The 7,426-nt window shown below is 48.2% G+C and overlaps 2 non-coding genes across 2 annotated transcripts; both read right to left on the bottom strand.

The window, feature by feature from the left end:
- Positions 1-3,756: 3,756 nt before the first annotated feature.
- TRNAQ-UUG (transfer RNA glutamine (anticodon UUG)) lies at positions 3,757-3,828 on the bottom strand. The gene has a single exon. It is a non-coding gene; the product is annotated as a tRNA-Gln (tRNA).
- An 8-nt stretch (positions 3,829-3,836) lies between these two features.
- Positions 3,837-3,908, bottom strand: TRNAE-UUC (transfer RNA glutamic acid (anticodon UUC)). The gene has a single exon. It is a non-coding gene; the product is annotated as a tRNA-Glu (tRNA).
- Between the last annotated feature and the right edge of the window lie 3,518 nt (positions 3,909-7,426).

Genomic DNA, 7,426 nt, shown 5'->3' on the forward strand with positions numbered 1-7,426 from the left:
CTGATGATGAGCCATTTCCGATGTATTCACAGCCCCAAGGAACGGGAAATCTTGCTCGTATTCAGGAGACGTAGATTCGATCGGTGCGCGTGGCAAGCAATCAGTATCATTGTGCTTGAGACCGGACTTGTAAACGACCGGTATGTCATATTCCTGTAGACGCAAGCTCCATCTTGCGAGCCTTCCAGAAGGGTCCTGAGGTTCGCCAGCCAGCACAACGAATGATGGTCGCTGATGGCTCGAAATGGTCTGCCGTACAAATATGAGCGGAACTTGCTGTTGGCCCATATAACCACCAGACATTCCTTTTCTGTAGTTGAGTAATTTGTCTCGGCTTTCGATAGAGTACGACTTGCGTACGCAATGACTTTTTCTTCTCCATTCTGCCACTGAATAAGTATGGCGCCGAGACCAACGTTACTCGCGTCGGTGTGGATGTCTGTTTCGGCATGCTCGTCAAAATGGGCAAGTATGGGAGGACTCTGCAAACGTTGTCGTAGCTCAGAAAAGGCGGCTTCTTGTTCTTTCTGCCCATGAAAGGGACATCTTCTTTTGTAGTCGCGTGAGTGGTTCGGCAATTTTAGAAAAGTTTTCTACGAAACGCCTGTAGTAGGCACACAGTCCCAGGAAACGTCTGATAGCTTTTTTTTCTCTCTCTTGGCTTGGGGAACTTCTCTACTGCTATGATCTTCTCTTGGTCTGGTCGGACCCCTTCAACACTGACAATGTGCCCGAGAAAGCGGAGCTCGCGAGAACCGAAGTGAAAATTTTCATGTTTTATGTTCAATCTCGCCGTGCGAATGGCATACAGAACTGCTCTCAGTCGCTGCATGTACTGCTCGAATGTAGTGGAAAAGACCACCACATCATCAAGGTAGACGAGGCACGACTGCCATTTCAGTCCGGAGAGAACAGTGTCCATCCTCCACTGAAAGGTGGCGGGCGCAGAACACAGACCAAATGGAACCACCTGAAACTCGTATAGACCATACAGTGTCCCAAATTCCGTTTTTTCGCAATCTCGCTCGTCTGCTTCCATATGCCAGTGCCCGCTTTTAAGATCCAGAGAAAATAAGTGAGCATCGCGTAGTTTGTCCAAGGTTTCGTCGAGGCGTGGGAGTGGATAAACATCCCGCTTCGTGACGATGTTGAGTTTCCTGTAATCAACACAAAAGCATAGGGTGTTACCCTTCTTTTTCACCAGAACTACCGGGGATTCCCACAGGCTATTGGATGGCTATATTAAGACGTCCTTGAGCGTTTCCTGCACTTGACTTCGTATCGCTTCCCTTTCTTTTAGAGCCACTCGGTACGGATGTTGGAGCACTGGTTTTACAGATTCTTCGTCCACAGTGCGGTGTTTTGCAACCGGAGTACGCTGGACCTTCGACGAAATAGAGAAGCACCCAGCGAACTCATTGACAAAGCTCATAATCGCATTTCTTTGTGGTGATGACAGCTCTCGGTCGATATCGATAATACAAGGACACAGATACAGAGGCTGGTGATGGTATATCGAGAGTTGATACATCCGTAACTCGTACATATTCACCAAGAGATGCTATTGCTGTTCCCTTCGCTACGTGTTGTGCCTCATTGTCAAAGTTGGTCAAGAGGACATCCGCACATCCGTTACGCAGGTGAACAGGCCCCTTGCCACGCAGATTTGCTTTTCCAGTAGCAGCCCGATATTTCCGTCTGCAAGTCCCTTATAGTTGCGGAACGCGACACTCCTTACAACGACAGCCACATTTCACCTTGCCGGCACCATCAAGTGTTCATCCACAATACGCAGAGAGGAAATATATGGTTGTTCCACATCAGAAATGGCAACAGCATTTTCCGCAGAAAACAACACGCGGCATTCTTGCAAATCGATGATTGCGCCATTTACTTTTAAAAAGTTCATGCCCAGGATAAAATCACGCGAACACTCGGGAAGAACACTAAAGCTGCTGACGTTCATAAAGCTTCTAACTTCAATTCTTGCTGTGCACATTCCTACGGGCTCGACTAAGTGCCCCCGGCTTTACGTATCGGAGATCTGGTCCAATGGGTCAATTCCTTCTTCGATTTTCTGGCAAGTACACTGCTAGTAACTGAATTGTCCACACCAGTGTCGATCAACGCAGTCACTTCGAAGTCGTCCACAATGACACACAACTAAAAAGTAACGTCGCCGTCACTGCATTTGTTCGTCGCTGCGTCACTGCCGTCGTCTCGTCGGGTTAGCGATGGAGGGCCTTCGGTTTTCCGGGCGTAAGCGGCCTTGCCTCCACAGGTCGCTGGCTCTAGTTTTCCTGTCGCGGACTTAGTGAGCGGCGCCTCGGCGAAATGTAGGATGGATGCGGATTCGGCGACTGATCACGCATAGGAGCTGCCGGTCGAGGTTCTTGTTGCTGGTGGTTCGGAATGCTTTGACGCGTTCACATCATCATCATCATCGTCCTCGTCGTCATCATCATCCTATTCTATGTCCACTGCAGGACGAAGGCCTCTCCCTGAGATCTCCAATTACCGCTGTCCTCCTCCAACCAATTCCAACTAGCACCTGCAAATTTCCTAATTTCGTCGCACCACCTAGTCTTCTGCCGTCCTCTACTGCGCTTCCACTTCTCTTGATACCCATTCTGTCACCCTAATGGTCTAACGGTTATCTAATCTGCGCATTGCATGACCTGCCCAGCGCCATTCTTTTTCTCTTAATGTCAATTAGAACATCGTCTATACCCGTTTGCTCTCTGATCCAAACCGCTATCTTTCTGTCTCTTAAAGTTATGCCTAGCGTTCTTCGTTTCATCGCTCTTTGCGCGATCCTTAACTTGTTCTCAAGCTTCTTTGTCAGTCTCCAAGTCTCTGCCCCATATGGCAGCACCGGTAAAATGCAGTGATTGTATACCTTCATTTTCAATGATAACGGTAAGCTTCCAGTCAAGAGCTCACGATGTCTGCCGTGTGCGGTCCAAGCTATTTTTATTCTTCTCTGAATTTACTTCCCATGGTCAGAGTTCCCTCTGATTAGTTCACCTACGTAAATGTACTCCTTCACAGACCGGAAATTTCGACCTCCTGGGGTTCTTCAACGTGCACCTAAAATCTAAGTACATGGGTGTTTTCGCATTTCGCCCCCATCGAAATGCGGCCGCCGTGGCCGAGATTCGATCCCGCGACCTCGTGCTCAGCAGCCCAACACCATAACCACTGAGCAACCACGGCGGGTTGTAATAAGTAAATATCACTCGCAGATGCAAATAATGCTATGTTGTCTGCATAGACATATACATAGAGATAGACATAGACTTGTACGGTATCGCACAATGGAATGAGCTTAATAAAATAATAAATATAATAAATAAATAATAATAAATAAATAATAAATACAAGAAATAACAATAAAATGATAAATAATAAAATAAAGCCACACGTTTTGGGCTTTTAAACATACCGCCATCTAGCACCAACACTTCTTCGTCACTACTTTTGAGTGCCGAGAAAAACGTGGGATAACAGAGCACGAACGCAAACGAATAAACGCAGAAGTGAACGAGACAAAGACGTTTATTAAACAAAAAATAAATAAATAACGACCACTGCGGGGCTTCGTATGGAAAGCCTAGATGAGTTCGATTGTTTTGTCGATGGTGGCTTGCTTCAGCGTAGGAGAACGTAAAACAGATGTATATATCAGCCCACAGGAAACACAAACATATGAAAGCAATGGGCTGTAAAATCGGTAGGGGGAAAAAAAAAAAAGAAAGGTCTCACCGAGATTTGAACTCGGATCGCTGGATTCAAAGTCCAGAGTGCTAACCATTACACCATGAGACCACACATACTTCCGACGCCGGGAATCGAACCCGGGCCTTCTGGGTGAAAGCCAGATATCCTAGCCACTAGACCACGCCGGAACACGTTCAGCGGCGCTCAGCAGCAAACCCAAACTGAGCGCCGTTGCCGAAGCTGCCTAATCTTCTCTCTCTCTCAAAATACCATCTATTCTTTCTTTATTTCTTTCTTCCTCTCTCTCTCTGCATTTTCTTTCTCCTGCCGACGCTCAGGTATCAGCCTCTCTCCTGACATTTACGATATGCTTCGGCGCTATTTCTTCTCTTGGTAGTATTTGTGAGATAAGTGACACAACGGCAAAAAGACCTGGAACAAAGGGAGGAAAATGCGACCTCTGACTCGTCTAACTGAAAGATGCCATACATATCGCGTTAGCGCAAGGGAGCTCATACTTGTGGAAGCCAATGGCGGCATTTTTTCCCTTCCTTTTTTTTATTTTCTTTAAAAAAGCAGACAACAGTCACGAGATATGGAATGTTGTGTCAGCCACATATGTTTTGGCTCTTTATTTAAAAAAATTAAGTTATGGGGTTTTACGTGCCAAAACCACTTTCTGATTATGAGGCACGCCGTAGTGGAGGACTACGGAAATTTCGACCACCTGGGGTTCTTTAACGTGCACCTAAATCTAAGCACACGGGTGTTTTCGCATTTCGCCCCCATCGGAATGCGGCCGCCGTGGCCGGGATTCGATCCCGCGACCTCGTGCTCAGCAGCCTAACACCATAGCCACTGAGCAACCACGGCGGGTCTTTGACTCTTTATTTCTGGTCACAAAAATTAACCAAAACTAACTGAAATCGCAAGTTCGGCCACTTGACCAATCTGTCTATTTCGGGTAAGTGCGCACATTTACGGCGACAGAAATGAATATTTCCACGTTTCAACGCACCCACAACACATCCAATACCCGCTCCTTCACCCTCCATTTGTGTGTGTGTGTGTGTGCCCGTATAGTATCGCCATACGTGTGAGGCTGTCGAGAGCTTATGTCTATTTCTTCAGACTACTATCTGCAATGCAGAGACTTTTCGCAAAACAATTAATGCAAAAAGTCACGCCCCCCCGACCCCTGGATAGCAGAAACAGAATTAAAAGAGAACAAAAAGAAAGCAATAATAAAGTTGAGAAACACGGGTGGGAGGAGGTCGTTTTCTGGGCGCTGCACAGCAAATTCGAGTGGCGCTATTCTTTCCGTCTTGCGCGCAAGCACCGTTTATTGCTTGCGTACATTTTTTCTTCCTCCATGCTTGCGTCATCGGTTGCGACCTCACACGTCGGCTTAGCTGTGACGTTACCGGATGTCGGAAGCGACGCTGCAGCGAAGCGACGCGGAAGGCACCGTGACCGTGTGTGCGCAACAATTTTCTATTCTTTATTCGCTTCAGCTCTGTGATACTAAATGGCAGCCTTAGCCGAGCGGTGTGCGAATGCGAGTGTGCGTGTCAAGACCCGCCGATGTCGCAGATGCTCTCAAGGCGCGCCGCAGGTGTGATCGTCGCAGCTGCACCGGTTCGTGCACAGCTTGTGGACATTTGTTATACAGTCTAACCCAAACCAGCTTCTATATCGTAATACAGCGACCGTTAGAGGACAGTACGTGTAGTGAGCCCCTAAAGGGGTGGGGGGGGAGGGGGACTGGGTGGTTTTCGCTTCATCGTGTGTCTTGTGTTGAGAAACACGACAGACCATCAGTTTTGCTTTAAAGAATCTTTAAACGATTCTTTAAAGAATAGTTTTGTAAGTGTCCACCTAGCGGGCATGTCCATTTAGTTTGTTGCTCAAGCTCTCACTGACTGTGCTGGGGTACGCGTGGGGTACTTCAGCAGCAGACAAAATAGACTTGTCCACTAGATGGAAACTTACCGAATAACCCCCCTGCAATATTTGAGGCAACTGTGCGAGAGAAGAGAAACAATAAACATTCAGCGATGCGCTGGTCTCATAACGAACACAGAGCTGCGAAGCACTCGTGGATGTGCCGAGCGAACGAATCCGAACATGCTTCTCAGAGGAGTATGGCGCAAATGCCTCAATTGATCGAAGGTTCTTCGCGCACTATTTGTAATCTTTATCGCTCTCTTCTTGTTTGCTACAGGCCTAACGCCTCTCCGCTATTACGTTAATATAGACGCTGAGCCATGCCCCTTAGAGGGCTACAGGAAATAACGCATCTTCCTCTCCACAGTCCCTCTCATTACGTTATCGGGCTTCGCGCCACACATTCGACCCTAGATATAATGTTTCAATCCATTTGCAACATCGATTTGCAACATCATTCAAACGCGTAAGCATTTCTTTGCCTACCCAACGAGGAAACCCGTCCGTCTGTCCATCCGTCTGTCCGTCCCTCCGTTCGTCCGTCAGGTAAGACGATCGCTTTCAAGATAGGGCCCGCAGTAGCGAGCGAATTGACGTACGTGCTACCTCTCGCTTCAACGCCAACTACGCGGAGAGAACACAACGCTCACGAAACTATCAGCGCTCGGCGCACTGTGTCCCCATCGCAGGTCGCTTTCAAGGAAGGAAGGAAAAAGTGGAGAAGGAAGACAGGGAGGTTAACCAGTTTAGCTTAACCGTTTCACTACCCTACATATGGGAGCAGGATGGGGGGATGAAAGATGGGGACAAGAAATAGGGAGCACATAACACGGCACACACATCGTTAGTTACAGTGTGTCACTCTTGCGCGGTATCACTGTCACAGCCGCTTGTCCAAGCCAGTCTCCTTCATAAACCGAAGTAGTCCCTTCGTTGCCTACAGCTGCGATGTCTTCTGTCGGCGATATGTGAAAATAGTTGCAACTGACAATGGTCTATTGTCAAGGTGCGCTAGAACGGACGCAAGGGACTGTCTCTGGACATTATATTCAGGACAGTCGCACAGAATGTGTTCCAGCGTCTCCTCACAAAGACAGGCATTGCAGAGAGCGTTGTCGGCCATTCCAATGCGAAACGAGTAAGATTTCGTGAAGGCCACCCCTAGCCATAAGCGATAAAGCAGGGTGGCCTCACTTCGGCGGAGTCCAGTTGGCATACAGAGATGCATCAAAGAGGGCAGGTCGTGTTGACGATTGCTCCGGTTGGTCTAGCTGCTTGGTGTGCACCATAGAGAGAGCGTGATCTTCCGTGCAAGCACTCGAAGTCTGCTGGCTGCGTCGGACCATGAAAGTGGTATGGCCTCTTCCTGTGTGTCTTCAAGAGCTGTCCGAGCGGCTTTATCGGCGTCTTCATTTACTCTGACGCCGCAGTGACTTGGCAGCCACTGAAACGTCACGTGGTGTCCTTTCTCCTGTGATGTATGGAGTAGGCATCTAATATCGAATACGACCTGTTCGAATGGCCCGCGACGCAGAGCTGATAGCACAGATTGTAGAGCTGCCTTTGAGTCGCTGAAGATTGACCATTGTCGAGGTGGCTCCCGATTGACGAAACAAAGTGCAGCGCGAAGAGCAGCTAGTTCCGCAGATGTCGATGTCGTTGGGTGGTCCGTCCTAAAGCTGATGGTAATACCTCTTGCTGGTACGACCACAGCACCGGACGAACACTGGATGTTTGTGGAACCATCAGTATAAATATG

The sequence above is a fragment of the Dermacentor albipictus genome, chromosome 1 (assembly GCF_038994185.2).
Source record: "Dermacentor albipictus isolate Rhodes 1998 colony chromosome 1, USDA_Dalb.pri_finalv2, whole genome shotgun sequence".
In the NCBI taxonomy this organism is placed as follows: Eukaryota; Metazoa; Arthropoda; class Arachnida; order Ixodida; family Ixodidae; genus Dermacentor; species Dermacentor albipictus.